At 50.5% G+C, this 17,884-nt stretch overlaps 1 non-coding gene and 1 pseudogene across 1 annotated transcript; one reads left to right on the forward strand and one right to left on the reverse strand.

Annotated features, from left to right (window-relative positions):
• Nucleotides 1-378: 378 nt before the first annotated feature.
• On the reverse strand, nt 379-463 carry LOC136115830 (small nucleolar RNA SNORD45). Its single transcript, XR_010653296.1, has one exon. It is a non-coding gene; the product is annotated as a small nucleolar RNA SNORD45 (small nucleolar RNA).
• An 8,884-nt stretch (nt 464-9,347) lies between these two features.
• Nucleotides 9,348-17,884, forward strand: part of LOC136115818 (dynein axonemal heavy chain 9-like) — an 80,664-nt pseudogene continuing 72,127 nt past the window's right edge.

The raw sequence follows: 17,884 nt of genomic DNA on the forward strand, positions 1-17,884 counted from the left end.
CCAGTCTGTTAGAGCCAGTAATCCTGTGTAAAATCGATGCAAAATTACCACTGTGCTTAACTACAATGTGCCATGGAACAACCAGGCACTGACAAATCTCTCTGTTTTCCCTGGGAAATCACATTCGTGGCACTTTCACCCCCAAATCTCAGCAGCAGCGTCTGTTAACACCGGTTAACAGCTTTGGGTACCCAGAGCTGCCTTCAGCTCACGTGAAAACGTCTCCTCACGCTCAGTGTGAGCCCAAGAACGACGCCTCCCCAATGCCCAAACTGAGGAACCTCAAGCAGTGCCCCCTTCTCCAAGGGCTGCGTTACAATCTGTGACAGAAAGGGGCTTCCACAGCCTGGAAAAGCTCCACAAGGAACTGGAGATTCCTGGGTCTCAGAGTAATTCTAGAGCTCAAGTGGTGACAGCCATCAGCTCCAGCTCAGACAATACATGCCAACGCCCATCACTGACCCAGGAAGGCAGCTCTTCCTGTCCTGCCCAACGCCTTCAAATCCAGCACACTTTGTCCCTCCAACAGGAGGCAGCTGATTGATTTCTAACACCACTCTTCTCTGTCTACTTCGAGATGAACCAGACATACGTTATACAAGCAACCAAGTCCCCGCCTGGAAGCAGCGGAGCCTTTTGCCTTCTCCTTCCCACCCCACTTTGCAGGAGAAGGAAAACAAACGGCAGAAGAGACGCTGAGAAATTCAACCACCAAATGGAGAGGGAACCTTTGAGAGCGGGAAAACTTATCCGTACAATGGAGAGAGCTACGCTGAATGAATAACACTGAAAATGAACCCTTCTTGCAGGGTAAAGTGCACAGCAATTCAAGACCTGCTGAACAGACCCCTGCCATTCTCAGCAATAAACAACCCCCAAGGCTCAACCAGCCAGCCAGGGTCACTGCTCTAAATCCAAGCGCAGCTGCACCGACCTGAGCCAACACGGACACAGCCGCCTCCCTTGGCCCACACGAAGCTGCACAGGCCACGCGCTGCTCCAACAGGAACGTGCTGGGGACACCCGGGTTTCTCATGGCGGCCTCTGCGCTGTCACCTGCACAAAGCACCAAGAGACCGGCAGCTGTGGGCTCAGCTCCGGGGGTTCCCGGGACCGGGGTCTCCAAGGGCCCGTTCGCACACGGATCCTTGTGCGCGCGCCCCGACCGCGGGCGCCTCTCCCGCCCCCATCCCGACCCGCCGCTCGCCTCCCCGGACCCGCCGCTCGCTCCCCCGGACCCGCCGCTCCCCGTCCCGGACCCGCCGCTCCCCGCCCCGGACCCGCCGCTCCCCGCCCCGGACCCGCCGCTCCCCGCCCCGGACCCGCCGCTCCCCGCCCCGGACCCGCCGCTCCCCGCCCCGGACCCGCCGCTCCCCGCCCCGGACCCGCCGCTCCCCGCCCCGGACCCGCCGCTCCCCGCCCCGGACCCGCCGCTCCCCGCCCCGGACCCGCCGCTCCCCGCCCCGGACCCGCCGCTCGCCCCCCCGGACCCGCCGCTCGCTCCCCCGGACCCGCCGCTCGCTCCCCGGACCCGCTCAGCAGCCTCCGCTCAGCAGCCTCCGCTCGCCCCAGCCCTGTAGCCGGAAATTGCGTCACCGGGAGGGGCGAGCCGAGCGGCGCTGCCGGCAGGACCCCGACAGAGCTGTCCGATTATTCGCCTGACCCGCCAAATTTTTATACGAAATGTGAATGAGTTGAACAGTTATTAAAATAACAAAGTCTCTGGCAGCCGTGCCGTCATGGTGGCTCAGAGAGTGGAAAACCCCCTGAACTGCAGGTCAGCCTCAGCTCTCAGATGAGCTCCTCCCCGCCCTCCGCACCGCTGACCCCGCAGCACAAAGCGCGACCGGCGCGTCCCGCGGGCGGACTCGGTGTCCGCGCTCGTTCGTCGCCTCCTCGCTGGCTGCAGCGGGACTGAGGGGCTGTGGGTTCCAAACCTGCGGTTTGCTGCCCTTGCACAGAGGAGAAGGCTCGGCTGCTGAGAACAGGTTCCGTGTTAAACTCGGCTGAAGAGAAGTTTCTCCTCCTGGGATCTCAGAACAGCAGCAGCTCCAAGGAACTGACAGAGCATGGGCCGCGGGCATTTCTCAGTGTCTGTGCTGAGAGGTTTGATCTGGGCGTTGTTAATGCCAGAAAGAGGTGGAAAGATAGAGAGATAAAGATGAGGGGTCGTGCTGCACAGAGTTACAGCATTTTTGCAAATGAGGAACTGAAATACGTAGCTTACGCTTTTTCTATGGATAAACAACATTTAATCCAATTCCTTAACTGTATTCCTTGAACACGTGTTCGTTAGAGCACAAGCCAAACAGCGCTGGGTGCACGGGCGATTCACTCTTTGTACTGGACATTCACATTAACAGTGCTGATAGTGGTTACATCACCAATCCCGTGTCCATTTCAATTTCAATTCCCCTGGTCCTTGGGTTACTCCCCAGGTTCTTTCTCCCGTCCGTGGTCCTTTAACTCAAGAGCCGTGTGTCCACCCTTTCTCTGCAGTCCGAACGGCTGGTTCTGTAGTTAATAAGGCAAGAAAAGGTCCTTCCCATCGTGGGGTCAGAGTTTCCTCTTCCAGGTTTTAATTAGTACTTTATCCCCAGGTTGTATTTTATGAATCGGAAACCCTAAAGGCAGAGTCTGATTTAAAATCTCTTTCTCCCTTCATTTAGTTCCTGCGACTATAAACTTCATATGCAATTTCAATTAGCTGAGCAATAGTTACATCCCTCAGCTCCTCCCTTTTGTAGTTTCTTACACTAATTTCAGACCCAGATCAGTCTGTGCGCAGAACAACACTGACTGCAACACAGCTAACCCAGAATTTCACATTCACATCGCTTCCCCCTCTCATTTACTCTCATGTGTACAGATGCATCTGAACGGGGAGCGTGGTGGCACTTTAATAATGGAACCGGTTCTCATTTTGTAATTATCTCCCCGAACAAAATTCTTTTGGTACCAAATATAAACGTGCGAAGTAAAAGGCTGAGCTCAGACACGCAAACCACACGCCAAGCTCAAATATACAAACAGATCACAATTACATTCATTGAAGACAATATCTCGATTTTAGCCTTGCGCCTTTGGGCCGCTCGCTGCTCAGCCGGGTGGAGGCACCGCTGGGGCTCCTGACAAACAGGGCAGTGCGGCTGGAGCCCCATCGGCACCCGCCCCGCTGCTCCAGCGAGCTGGGCTGGGCAAGGCTTTGATTGGTGTCCATCTGGGTGATACAACTGTTATCCCAAAACCAGGGGTCTGTACTCGGTGTGCACACGGAAGAAAAGCCACATTTAGTACACCGAGATGAGACACAGCCTGTCAAAAGCAGCACGAAAAACACACGTTCTCACTGTTTTCCCTACACACTACACTGAATTCTAAACAATGTAGCCTTGTATTAACTTTCCAAACATTAACATAATGTGTTTTCCAGTAAAACATAGGCTGTGTTGTAAATCCAAAGCGAGTAATGCCATGGTTTGCACAGTTCTGATGTGAATATTGGTGTTTGTGCCCAGCAACACATTGTATTTCATTGTGAATGTGCCGGAATATTTCCAGTCTGACTTTGTGTTGTACAGATAATGTCAGATTGTTTTTAGATCGTGTGGGTTCAAGGTTTGCACAGCTGAACGTGCTGCCGTGGTGTGCGTCTGTCTGTCCAGAGCCGGTAACGTGTATGTTTGTACAGCTTGTGTGTGATTTCTGTTTCTTGCAATAACAATTGTTTGGAGTGTGGTTTTTGCCATTTTCACATTGTATCACTCAGCTCTTGTTTTTCAATGCTTTTTTTTTTGCCTAATGGTTTTTGGAAAAGTTCTCAAAAACCACTGAGAAACCGTTATTGTTAAACTTGGTGCTGTTTCTTTCTTGTGAGTTGGGGCTTCAAAGAAATACCCAAACCAATACATTCCATACATTTGGAAGACAGTTCTGTGCAGCTAAATGATTCCTTTTCTTGTCCTTAAATACTTGGGCATTTGTGCTAGAACTGTGTAACAGGAGTGATATTGTTGGGGCACCTCTGAGTGTAAGTTTGTCTTGGATAGATTGCCATGAATGTAGACACTGCTGCTCCACAAAGTGATGTTCTGAAGTTCTGCATTTGATCTTTTCACTTCATCTGATGGAGCAGTGGAGTTTAATCATTTGTCTGCAAATGAAACTCCCTAAAAGGCAGTGTACAGGGAACCTGCGGCAGGGAGCTCCTGATTCCCACCTGACTCCTCCAAAGGCCTCTCTTAAAAGTGAACAAAAGCCAACAAAAGCTGCGGCCCCTCCCTCCTGGGCCACTGCGTTGGGCGCCTCCCCTGAGACCGCAGGAAGGTCCAGGCTCCTTGTCCTGAGTGGTCAGGGCATCGCTGGCAGGTGGCACCTGCTCGCCTGCTCAGGGCCACTCTTGGGTGCCTTCATGGCCCAAAATCCCCGGGGATGCCACAGGGCCACCCACTTTTTCCTCGCAGAGGGCACCAGTGCCCAGGAGGCCTGGACATAGAGGTGGGCAGGGAAATGGAGATAGGCTGGTGTCGAGGGTTAAGATTGCGGGGTGACAATCAAACCCTGGCAGATGTGTTGTCAACCTCCTCTCCCCCCCACTTCCCCCTTTTGCCCCTCCCTCTCCCCCCTTCCCACTCAGGATAGGCGATTGAGAGGGAAAGAAGGACAGAGAGAAGAGAGTTGGAAAAGTTAAAGATGTTTTACTAATGCTACTGATAAGAATAGAGAAAATAACACAAATATACAAAACCAATCTTGAAAGTCTCAGCAACTGCAGAGCCAGCACCCAAAGTCCTGGATTGGACTCTGTAGCCAACCGGAGCTGGATTCAGTCTCTCACTGGCCTCAGTTCGCAGGGACGACCAGCAAGGTCCTCTCCTGATGTCGGCCATAAGCAGAAGGGAAGGAAAAAGGCAAAAGGGAAGGAAAAGGGACGAGATCCTCGTGATCTCCCGCTTTTATATGAAGTATTCACGTGAATGGAATGTTATACACAGTTGGTCATCAGTTTCTCGTTGCCCCTCTCGTGAGATGTCCATCCGTGCTTATCAATAAGTTTTCATTCCATTGCTACGTTTATGTCCTGGTTTTGTTAAAAACAAGTTTCTCTTTTAGTGAATTTGCCTGTCAGCTCAAGCCTTCATGTCAGCTGCATTTTCCTGGAGAACCCAACACATGTTTTGGTTAAACCCAGCAAGGGAATGCAAACTTATTGATAAGCACGGATGGACATCTCGCGAGGGGGGCAATGAGAAAACTGATGACTGAGCGACTGACCAATGGTGAATAACATTCTGTTCACGTGAATACTTCATATAAAAGTGGGAGATCACGAGGATCTCGCCCCTTTTCCCTTTTCCCTTTCTTTCCTCATGGCCTTTTTCTTGTTTTGTTAACTACAGAACCAGCTGTTTGGAGGGCAGAGAAAAGATGGACACACGTCTCTCAAGCTAAAGGACCCCTGACGGAAGAAAGAACCTTGAAAGTATCTCAAGAACCGGGCAAACTGAAATTGAAGTTGACTCGGGGTTGTAAATGGACTGTGGTATAAGCATATCCACAAAGGGAACTTACCAACAGGATTGTGTAAGAAATGTCTAAGAACAGAAGATCAGGAAACCAGAGCTCGGTTGAGGATTCCAGTTGCCACTGGAAGAATAGAAAAAAAATAGCCAAGAATGGTGGGAGGTATTTACTGAAGGGGTGAATGGGAATTTAGAGCCCACCAGTGATGGAAAGAATAGAGTGCAGACAGAGAAATCAAATTCCATGTTGCTCCTGTTGTTCCTAGGAAGTGAAGGCCAAGAGTTGGGAAACGATAATCGCCACGCTAACGACAAAAACAGGAAAGGCGGGGACACGGCCCTCGCTGCCGAGAAGACGACGAACTCGGCTGCGGCTGCAACCTGCTCGGCCAGAGAGCGTGGAAACCTGGACCTGATCCTCTTGCCAGGAGCGGTGACTTATTCTTCCCAACTTAGCCTGGCTAATCCCTGTACCAAGTGCTACGAGCGTGTGAGAATAGGAAGACTAACCCAGTATGTTCTACATTATCACACTCGTATTAATTCTGGATGTTATGATAGAACAAAATTGGAGAAGCGTGAAATCCAAGGGCAGAAATTATGGGTAGCAACTAACCTAGAGAAAGGTGGACTCGCTGTAGGCTCTGCCTCCTGCCCTAGGGGAGAACAGAGGATCTGTTTTACACAAGCTGGTAGGAGGGGCTATTCAGATGGAGGGGGAGTGCAAGACAAAACTTGAAACAGAGAGGAGTTTAATAAATGCCCCATAGGAGGAATGCAAACTTGGAAAGATGGTGAATGGCCTGCACAAAGAATATTTGAATACTATGATCCAGCCACATGGGCCCAAGATGGAAACTGGGGATCCCGTACCCCTATATATATGCTAAACCAAATTATTCGGTTGCAAGCAGTGGTTGAAATAATAAGCAACCAGACGGCTGAGGCACCGAATCTCATAGCGAGACAATTGTCTCAGACCAGAGCTGCAGTGTACCAAAATCAGGGAGCGTGAGATTGGCTTTTAGCTGAAGAGAGGGGGGCGTCTGTGGGAAACTGAATACTTCGGAGTGTTGTTTGGAAAGAGATAACGATGGGGAAGCCATAATGAAAATAGCAGAGGAGATAAAACGCGTTGCACATGTACCAGTACAGAAATGGAATTCTATACTTACTAGCCATTGGTGGGGTAACTTATTTGGGGGAGCCTGGTGGAAGAAAATAGGCTTCATGATAGTATGTGCATTTCTGGGTTTACTGTTTGTGCCACGTATGACCCCGTGCTTTGTTCAGTTAATACATTCAGTAGTCCAAGCCATGCAAATCTCAGGCACGCCTATAGATCCTGAAATGGCAGCAAAAGGAACGGGGTATAAACTAATGATTTTAAAAGATAACACCAAACTGGACCTGGCCATCGCACTGGGAAGAAGAAACCCAAAAGGAAAGCGCTAGGAACTGCAGTGAGCGGGGTCACCACGCCAAAGAGCGCGAGCTCCCGCTGCAGCCCAACAGATGCCATTGCTGCCGGGGCACCAGCCACCCGGTCATCAGCTGCCCCAGAAGAGCCTGCCCCATTTCTGGCTCTTGACCTAATGTTTCTCTTTTGGGCCAGGCTGAGAAATCTTTGGAAAGGCAAGAAACTGCCTCCCCAGGTTAATCTCCTTTAATGCTCGAAGCCCTGAAATCTTGATATATTTGTTCACTGATAGCAGCCTTCTGTTCTCAGACTTTCCTGGAGGATGCATTAGCCGAATCCACTGCTCTGGGCTCAGGACAGGAAAAACCACTGGAGAGAAGGGAGCAAGTATGTGATCAATGGTCTCTTTGATGCACAAACCTGTAAGCTTATGTCATTGGGTCTTTGGTGCATTCAAATGTCCTCCCTAACAGACTCTGAGCCCAGCCTGAACTCCACAGTGGGACTCCAGAGCCATTTTTAGGCCTCTTGTTTTGCATTCGTCATGTCAGCCCTCACCATGAACAGCCAAATGCTCGGTGCAACCGCCCTGGCTGGTTCATCCTTCACCTCTATCCATTCTCCACACCTTCCCAACATCTTGAGGGGGAAGGTGAGTTTTAGTACGCAGCACATGGCTGTGCAGCAAAACCCACATCTGTAGGTGTGCTGGCTGGGGTGGTGGAAAATCTCTGAAGCTCTTCCAAAGCACCGGCCCCCCTGCTGTGACGTCCCTCTTCAACATCTCAGAGCTCAGTCTGGCTGGAAGGTCCCAATGTGAACACCAGTACTAATCCTTATTTGAAGCTCCACTCCTGTCCCGGCCTGCTCTCCCTATTTTGCCTGCTTTGCTGGGACACCGTCTCCTGCAACCAGAATCCCACCTGCCAGAAAAGGCACCCCACGGCCTCTGGGGTGAAGATGCTCTGATGTTTCCAACCCTCCCAGGAAACGGAGGGACACTTCAAAATCTTTGGTTATTTTAATAGTATGAAAGGGACTCAACAACTGGGCAGGACAAAACAGCTAGAAAGGTTCTGAAACTTCACTGACGTAACACAACATCCCTAGGGCTCTCTGTCCTCCTCTTGCCCTTAATGCTCGCGCTTAGCTGCTCGCCGGTGGCTCTCCATGCCCTTCCGTTTCACCTCCGTAACGATGCCTTTGAGGTCCGGGATAGACTGCTGAATCTAAGGTAGGGAAGAGAGATGGTAGAGGTCACAGCAGGGGTGGGAACAGGAGGCAGAGAGGAGCCCATTGGCCCTTTTGGAGTGCAAATTTCACCAACCAAAGTGAGCAGGAGGATGAAGGCAATTGCCCTGCTGGATCTGCACCACCACAATGGGCTTTTACAGGTAACTCAGAGGGGTGAATGAAGCCAGACTATAGCCATGGGTGTGTATGGGGATATAGGGGAAGATTTGGGGAGGAGGTTAGTTAAATGTAAATACGCTCAAGTGACTTGCACCTGTCTGTAGAAAAAGCACACACATCACACTAATTGTCTGACTGACCTTGTGTGCTTGATGAGTAGAAGCTCTGTGTTAGATAACACAGGCCTGGGAGAAACTCTGGGCACCTTATCACTGTGTCTGAGATTCCTGCTTTGTTGTGAGAAAGAGCGGGAGGCTGCGCCTGCCTGAAGCCTTGAAATACAGGCGAGCTCAGCAGGCCCAGCGATCTTCCAGCAGGGCTGAACTGACCAGCGCCTGCGTCCCCGTTTGTGTCACCTCTGCCTGGGAGCTCAGGTGTGGCTTCGGAGATCCCCCAGTAGAGAGGTAACTAAAATAAAACTTGCTCTTTGCAAATGCATCCGTGGCCTCTGGCTCTTCTTGCGATGTGCCTGCGTATGTGCACACAGCAACCAAGCGCCAGTGTGGTCTGAGTGGGGGTCCCTGGGGCAGGATGGCAGAAAGCCCCGCTGTGTTTGCTTTTCAGGAGAAAAATAAGCGCTAAAAAGGCACTTTGGGGGTGCCCAGGTGGATCCGGTGGTACCCAGGGCCCCCCCAGAGGGAGCACTGGCAGCAAACCGGTGGGCACCAGGGCAGAGCCAGCAAAGGCCCATCCTGCACCCCGGGTGGGGCTGAGGTGTCCATGGGCTTCAGAAACACCCCCTGGGACTAACTGGGGGGACGGGGTGAGGGGGTAACCAGGGGGCTGTGCAAGAAGCCGGGCTGACTGTCGGCAGCCGGAGGAGGGGAGCGCTTTGCTCTGGGTCGGGGGACCCAGAACTGGGGGGACGCAGCAGCTCCGCGCCCCGCCCCGGGGGGCCCACAGCCCCATGTCGCAGCACTTTGCAGCCGCAGGAAAGCGCCCGGCACTTCCGGTTGATGGGCGCTCTGGTCACGCCCACAGCCCTCGGCTGACAGACGTTTAGTGAAACGCCTGGGAGCGGAGAAGCTTCTGGAGCACTGACCGTATACGGGCCCAGCTCGGATTCCCTTGGGCTTGACAAGGAGGCTGTGGGACCTTCCGGCGGTTTCGGTGCGGGGCTGCGGGCGGAGCGTTGTCCTCAGACTGCGGACCCTGCGGGAGCATCCCGGGGAGAGCCCCCCCCGCCCCGCCGGCCGGTGGTTGTGTCTGCTGGGGACCCTGCGGAGCCGCCAGCTTTCGTGAGTGGGGATGTGCCTTTGGAATTGTCATTCAAAGGGTAGATGAGCACAGCTCGGCTTCAGCCGGGACGCCTCTGTGCCTTTAGTTTTTGTTTTTCCCTCACCTTCCCTTTCGCGCGGAGCGGCCCGGCCCGGGACGGGGGGGTGTGGGTGTGTGTGCTGAGGGAACACCTCGTACCCAGCAGCCTGCTCCGTGCCGCTGCTCCTTGTCCCTGCATTTATATACGATACACAAATGTAAAGCAAACGGGGGGGGTGCGTGGGAGCAGGAGCGGCTGGGGGCTCCCGGGCCGGGCCTGACGCCTGCAGCGCCTCACGCTTTCCCGCTCCCGTCGCGCCGCCATCTTGGGCGCGGGCAGTGAAGCCGCCGCACTGAGGCCGTGCCCCGTGCCGCCGGGGAGGAGGGGAGCTGGTCGCTCTGGGAGCCGCTCTTGGGAAGCGGGCGGCGCACCCCGCCGAGGAGGGGGAGTTAACGTCCTTCGAGTCCTCCTGCTCGGGTACCGGCGCCGTTCGGGCGGTGGCTGATGAGGTGTCTGTGGCGGGGCGGGGAGAGCGCGGCCGCTGTGCCCTCACTAGAGATGGCGGCGGGGCGGTCTCTGGCGCGGACAGGACGGCGGCCGCGGGGAGCGGCGCTCCAGCCCTATCTGTGATAATAAGAATTAAAAGTGTGTGGGGAAGGAATATATTAGTGGAAGATTCCCCAGCTTATTTATTAGAGACAAACGTTTTACAGGCTCTGGGTGTGGAAGCACAGTTACTGCCTGGGGGGGTGATAAGGAGAAAATTTGAGAGCTATTCTATTACCTGGAAGTTTGTGTTGGTTTTGGCCAGGGTGGAGTTAATGTTCTTTGTGGTACCTAGTATGGGACTATGTTTTTTGATTCGTGCTAAAAGCAGTGTTGATAATACAGAGATGTTTTTGGTACTGTTGAGCAATGCTTGCACAGGGTGGCCTGTTCTGCCTCCCACACTGCTCCACCAGCAAGTGGGCTGGGGGGAAGCGACAGCCAGTGGCACACTTATCTAAGCTCTTAGAGCCAGTGTCTTGAGTGTGTGCAAACTGCAGCAGTCACCGCTCTTCTGGTGAAAGAAAGCAGGAAATTAAACCCTGCTGCTTTCCTGTGGAGAGATGACAATGGGCTGCACCTCCTCATAGATGGGACTTCAGGGATAATTCAGGGGAAAAGACACAATGGGTGTGCCATCGTTGAAGGTGTGAGTGGTGAAATAAGAAACGGGCAGGTTACCTAATAACTGGTCAGCTCAAACATGCCAGCTATACGCTGTCAATCAGGCACTGCAAATGTTAGATGGAAAAGAAGGTACCATCTGTAACGGTTCTAGATATGCATTTGGAGTAGTGCACACCTTTGGGAAAATCTGGGAAGCATGGGGTCTAATTAATAGCAAAGGGAAAGAATTGGTTTGTGAAGAACCAGTTGGACAAGTGTTACATAATCTGATGTCACCAATAGAAGTGGCTGTAGTACATGATGTCCATTGGGACATCAGAGGGGAAACTCCTTTTGTGTCAGGGGAGATTGGTTATCAGATGAAATGGCCTGAGAAGCAGCCTTAAAACCTGAAGTGATAACTGTAAGTTATCTCACGCTTGAGGTCCTGGCCTCACAGGAAATTCCAGTTTTTGATGAAAAATAAGAAGTCCTCCAAGAATTAGGAGCCAGGGAACAGAGTGGGAAATGGGTACTCCCAGATGGTAGAGAAATGTTAAATAAGCAAACCATGAGGGAGGTATTAGCGATTCTACATCAGGAGAGTTATTGGGGAACACAAGCAATGTGTGACGTAATACGGGAATTTATACTATAGCCAAGCAAATTTGTGAAAGATGGGTGGTTTGTAAAAGAAGAAATAAAAAGGCACTTAAAAAGCAGCCTGCAGGAGGGCAGGGTCCAAGTTTACAACTCTCTCAAAATATTCAAGGTGATTTGCCTGTAGCTGGTCGAATTAAATACATACTAGTGTTGGTTGATCACCTTGCCAGCTGGGGAGAAGCTTTCCTCCTGAGCACTGCCGCAGCAGCAGTGGTAGCAAAAGTTTAATAACAGGTGGACCTCCACAGTTTGAAACTAAGGATTTATTTCTCAAAAACTGTATACTCGGGTTGTCTTACCTATCTTCTCTCAGGCACAAGGCCGTCTGGCACAAACTCTGCCTTTAGAGTTTGCAGCTCACAAGTTTCAGCCTGAAAACTGGGTCCTGGTCAAATCCTGGAAAGAAACGGAAGCTTCAGCCAGATTGGGAAGGAGCATTTCAAGTTCTGCTGCTCACCGAGACAGTGGTACGACCAGCTGAGAAAGGGTGGACTCATTAGACACGGATTAAAGAGCCAATGGAACCTCCAAAGGACAATGACGAGTGGCAAGTATTGACAACTGATGACCCCCTTCGACTAAAGATACAGAGATGAAAATGAAATGAAACCTTTGGGGATTGTTAATCCTGTGTATGTAGAATTTACAAATGGGTTACTTAACAAACGTCACTGAAACTGAAGGTTCCCTAACAATTTGAGTAGATGATTGCCACATCCTTAACTGTGGGGATGTACAGAGCTAAAGAGAATGGAGTTATGAAAAGAAACGTGTCCAAGGGGCCTGAGACTAAGGATGATTTAAATAAGTGCACAGTTTTTGTTACTGTCTCTCATTGCCCCTCCTGGTACAGTGTTATTTGGAGCACAGAGTTTAGGGGATGGACAGTGAGCAATGAACGGTTATAGAGTTGCAAAGAAAAATGACCCTATCTAAAGGACAGTCTCTCCCAGGATGTGAGTCTCTGCAGTGCAACCCTTTGCTAATTGCAAGGCAGAGAGCAGATGATTCAGTAAGTGGGGTTTATGGATCACAAATAGACATTAGTAGAAAAGATGCCCTGGGAAGGTTCAAAATATATGGAGGTACAAATGCCTGGGTAGAATGGATCAAATATATGGTGCAAAGCCTAAACAAGAACAATTGCTATGCCTGTGCAGCAGGAAGGCCTGTGGCCCTAGTGGTACCCTTCCCTCTGGGGTGGAGCGAAGATTGACAGGGGATGGAGTGCGTCTTAGCCTTATGCCAAGACTCTACGGCATGGAGAAATAAGTCGTGTCATACTCTCTCCCTCCTGTTTCCAGCTTTGCAGGGAAAAATATCAAAATTCCCCTGGCATTTTCAGGAATAATTGAAAATCATACTGCCTGTCTCTCACGACGCGGCAGGAATGATACCAAGTTCCTAGGAACATGAGTAGGTGTGCAGAGACACGGGAAGTTGGTCCTCATATGTCCTCAAATGCTTCTTGAGTGGATCTTTGGTGGTACTGTGGGAAGATGACACTTCATTCCATTTTATCCCCCACTGGGAAGGTACCTGTGACGCCGTACAATTGGAAATTCCTTTTACCCTGGCATTTGAACACTGTGATCCATCAGGGCAACAGAAAAAGGAGTTTAGGGCTTTCCCCTGATGACAGGGTTTATTTCAATTAGATTGGGGTCCCCAGAGGAGTCCCCAAGGATCACAAAGCAAGAAGTCAAGTTAGCTGCGGGTTCTGAGTCCTTTTTGTTTTGGTAGGTAACTACAAACAAGAATGTAGACGGGATAAATAACATTTATTTATAAGTTATACTAGACAAGCAATTAAATGAATCACCAAACAATTAGATGCTACTAGTAGAATGACATGGGAAAGTAACATGGTCCCAGATACGATGTTGGCAGAAAAAGGTGATATATGTCTAACCACAGCTTCAGCAGAAGAATTGGCTGAGAATTCAGGTGTAGATAGTCCACTCATGGGATTGTTAGAATCTTGGTTTGGAATATTGAGAGAAATTACTTCTTTAATCGAAGTAACAGAAGCACTGATTTCTATAGCATGCTACATCATTGCGTGTCTGCGAGGACTTGTTCAACACCTTATTGGACAGCTCTATCAAAGCAAGTGCCTTTAGGGCCACTGCCATGCTCAGATAAAATGATCCTGCTAAAAGAACAAGAAGAAAGAAAGAACAGCAAATGCATAACTCCAGAAGAAAAACGTGAAATCGTGTTGTCTAGGCTTGAAGCCACCTATACAACTGTATCATAAGAAAGTGCAAAACCTCCTCCATTTCAGTCCTGCAGCTCAGCACTAGTTTTTCCTCTTCCCTCCCTTTGTCCTGCTCCCTTTGCTTTCTACCTTTGTTCCATGTCCTTCTGCACAAAACCACCGTGACTCAGCCTAAGTAGATCTGCCGCTTATTCTTTTGTAGTGCCAGCAGATTGTGGAAGTAGAGTATAAAACCCATCCTTATGGAGAGATCTTTGCATTTTAGGCTTAGTCTAAGTGTCTCAAGTAGCCGGGGTTTTTGTTTGGGCCTAATCCATCAGGTCTGATGGCTTCCCTGCTCGTCTCCAGATGTATGTGGTAGAAAATATAAAGCAAGGAAACGTCCTTTGGCCCAGCCTTGCCTTATTTCCTTCTCATCCTGTTCTCTGTCCCAGCCTCTCTCACTAACCCCTCGTCTGGCTCCATGTCTCTTCTTTCCTCTCTCCTTTTCTGAAACTCTCCTGCTTCCTGGCTTTTGTCTTTCCATTCCTCCATTTCAGTCCTGCAGCCCGGCACTAGATTTTCCTCTTCCCTCCCTTTGGCTTGCTCCCTTCGCTTTCTCCCTTTGTTCCATATCCTTCTTTCCGACTTGTCTCTTGGAGACTTTTGGCCACGCTGGACCCAAGTCTGGGGATGTTTTGGAAACTTTTCCGAGGCCTCGCTGCTGACAGGGGGGACAGCAGGCAGTGACAGGCCCGGGGCTGACAGGCTCCCCCTCCCCTAGGGGGCGCTCGGCTGCCACACCCAGCTGACATAGAACCTTTGTCACAATGCCCGCTACCGTGGGGAGGATGCGGGCACTCTGCGGGTGACAGGGACACAGCCGGACTTGGTGTCAGCTCAGCAAGTTCTCAGTTCCCCAAAGAAGCTGAATGAGGTGTGTTTAATACAGTAAGGTGTTACGTATTCATAATGACCCCAGGAACGCCTCTACATATTCATAACCTTTCCCGCTTCTTCTTAAAATGAGTCCCAGGTGATCATTTCCGTAGTCTCCTCCTTGACCCCTCCCTGTTGCACCTGCGCAGTGCCATCTGGTGGTCTTGAGGAGGGTCTTTGGATGAAGGCTCCTTCAGCCTCGTCACAGTGACCTCTTTACCTTTGGCTCATTATGTTGAGTGGACTGGAACCCAAGCTGCCAAGTCGATTGAAATCAGACTGGTTCCCCCCTTTTGCTGTAAATCTTCGTTATCTCGTCTTCTCAAGTTTACATCTAGGTGCTGTAAAACCTCTTACCTTGGCATTCGACGAGGTTCTGTTTTTTCTTAACAGAATGGGTTAGTTAGTTAGTTAGTTAGTTCCCTCTGTCAGTTCCCCCCTTTTCGGGAAGGTTAGTAAATTCTTGTACTAACATGATGATTCCCTATTTAACCTTTTCTCGGACCACAAGTAAGAAGGCTGCTTCGACAGGAGAAGACTTATCTTTCTCCCTCAAAGAACAAACAAATTCTCATGTTGAACAAAACATTCGTGTTGCTCTTCTGGGGCAGCTGATGACCGGGTGGCTGGTGCCCCGGCAGCAATGGCATCTGTTGGGCTGCAGCGGGAGCTCGCGCTCTTTGGCGTGGTGACCCCGCTCACTGCAGTTCCTAGCGCTTTCCTTTTGGGTTTCTTCTTCCCAGTGCGATGGCCAGGTCCAGTTTGGTGTTATCTTTTAAAATCATTAGTTTATACCCCGTTCCTTTTGCTGCCATTTCAGGATCTATAGGCGTGCCTGAGATTTGCATGGCTTGGACTACTGAATGTATTAACCGAACAAAGCACGGGGTCACACGTGGCACAAACAGTAAACCCAGAAATGCACATACTATCATGAAGCCTATTTTCTTCCACCAGGCTCCCCCAAATAAGTTACCCCACCAATGGCTAGTAAGTATAGAATTCCACTTCTGTACTGGTACATGTGCAACGCGTTTTATCTCCTCTGCTATTTTCATTATGGCTTCCCCATCGTTCTCTCTTTCCAAACAACACTCCGAAGTATTCAGTTTCCCACAGACGCCCCCCTCTCTTCAGCTAAAAGCCAATCTCACGCTCCCTGATTTTGGTACACTGCAGCTCTGGTCTGAGACAATTGTCTCGCTATGAGATTCGGTGCCTCAGCCGCCTGGTTGCTTATTATTTCAATCACTGCTTGCAACCGAATAATTTGGTGTAGCATATATATAGGGGTACGGGATCCCCAGTTTCCATCTTGGGCCCATGTGGCTGGATCATAGTATTCAGATATTCTTTGTGCAGGCCATTCACCATCTTTCCAAGTTTGCATTCCTCCTATGGGGCATTTATTAAACTCCTCTCTGTTTCAAGTTTTGTCTTGCACTCCCCCTCCATCTGAATAGCCCCTCCTACCAGCTTGTGTAAAACAGATGCTCTGTTGTCCCCTAGGGCAGGAGGCAGAGCCTACAGCGAGTCCACCTTTCTCTAGGTTAGTTGCTACCCATAATTTCTGCCCTTGGATTTCACACTTCTCCAATTTTGTTCTATCATAACATCCAGAATTAATACGAGTGTGATAATGTAGAACATACTGGGTTAGTCTTCCTATTCTCACACGCTCGTAGCACTTGGTACAGGGATTAGCCAGGCTAAGTTGGGAAGAATAAGTCACCGCTCCTGGCAAGAGGATCAGGTCCAGGTTTCCACGCTCTCTGGCCGACCAGGTTGCAGCCGCAGCCGAGTTCGTCGTCTTCTCGGCAGCGAGGGCCGTGTCCCCGCCTTTCCCATTTTTGTCGTTAGCGTGGCGATTATCGTTTCCCAACTCTTGGCCTTCACTTCCTAGGAACAACAGGAGCAACACGGAATTTGATTTCTCTGTCTGCACTCTATTCTTTTCATCACTGGTGGACTCTCTAAATTCCCATTCAGCCCTTCAGTAAATACCTCCCACCATTCTTGGCTATTTTTTTTCTATTCTTCCAGTGGCAACTGGAATCCTCAACCGAGCTCTGGTTTCCTGATCTTCTGTTCTTAGACATTTCTTACACAATCCTGTTGGTAAGTTCCCTTTGTGGATATGCTTATACCACAGTCCATTTACAACCCCGAGTCAACTTCAATTTCAGTTTGCCCGGTTCTTGAGATACTTTCAAGGTTCTTTCTTCCGTCAGGGGTCCTTTAGCTTGAGAGACGTGTGTCCATCTTTTCTCTGCCCTCCAAACAGCTGGTTCTGTAGTTAACAAAACAAGAAAAAGGCCCCTCCCATCATGGGGTTGAAGTTTCTTCTGTCCAGGTTTTCATTAGTGTTGCCCCCATATCTACCAAAAATTCTACTTGTTTGTTCTTTTGGGTTTCTTCTTCCCAATGCGGGAAGCACCACCCAGGCTGGTCCCCCAGAAGGACCAAAAGGTGACTGTGAAAAACAGAGTTTTCCAGGTTGCGCCCGGGTTACCCTCCGTGGTGTTTCGCAGGCTTTCTTCACTCTAGAATGGCGAATCCAGGCATTCTGTTCTCTGATATTGGTAGCAGTCAGGGGGTCTTGAAATGGACCTTCCTATTATGGTTTCAAAGTTTTCTGCAAAAGACTTCACATACTCGTCAGTAAAATGTGGCCCTCAATCAGAGGATCTAACAGCTGGGCCTCCAAGCCTTGGTATTATTTTGTGTATCAGTGTTGTAGTCACCTCCTAAGCTTTTGCTGTCCTGGTAGGGAACGCTTCTGGCCAACCTGAAAAAACATCAGTTAATACCAACAAATATCGGTACCCCCCTTTTCCTGGGAGTTCTGAACAATCAGTTTGCCATTGTGGTCCAGGCCCATTCCCTTTCCCCATTTGACCCATTTCTAGCTTGGGCATATTTTTGGGATTAGTCTGGAGGCAAAGATCACACCGCTGTCACCTCTTCCACAGTGACAGACAAATCTCTAGCTCCTGTCTCCCTAATCAAATGTTTGCGTAGTGGTTCTAGTCCCCAAGGCCCCTTCTTCTGCTCTTCCCTTCCTAAAGGCCAAACCAGGTGGGAGAAAGCCCCACTGTGTTTGCTTTTTCAGGAGAAAAATAAGTGCTAAAAAGGCACTTTGGGGGTGCCCAGGTGGATCCAGTGGTATCCAGACCCCCCCCAGAGGGAGCATCCCCCAGCACCCCCAAGTCCTTCGCAGGGCTGCTCTCAGGCCCTCCATCCCCAGCTTGTGTTGATAGCCGTGGTTGCCCGGGGCAGCTGCGTCTCCCAGGCGAGCTGGGTCCCGCCCCGGCCCG

This window comes from Patagioenas fasciata, chromosome 33 (genome assembly GCF_037038585.1).
Source record: "Patagioenas fasciata isolate bPatFas1 chromosome 33, bPatFas1.hap1, whole genome shotgun sequence".
In the NCBI taxonomy this organism is placed as follows: Eukaryota; Metazoa; Chordata; class Aves; order Columbiformes; family Columbidae; genus Patagioenas; species Patagioenas fasciata.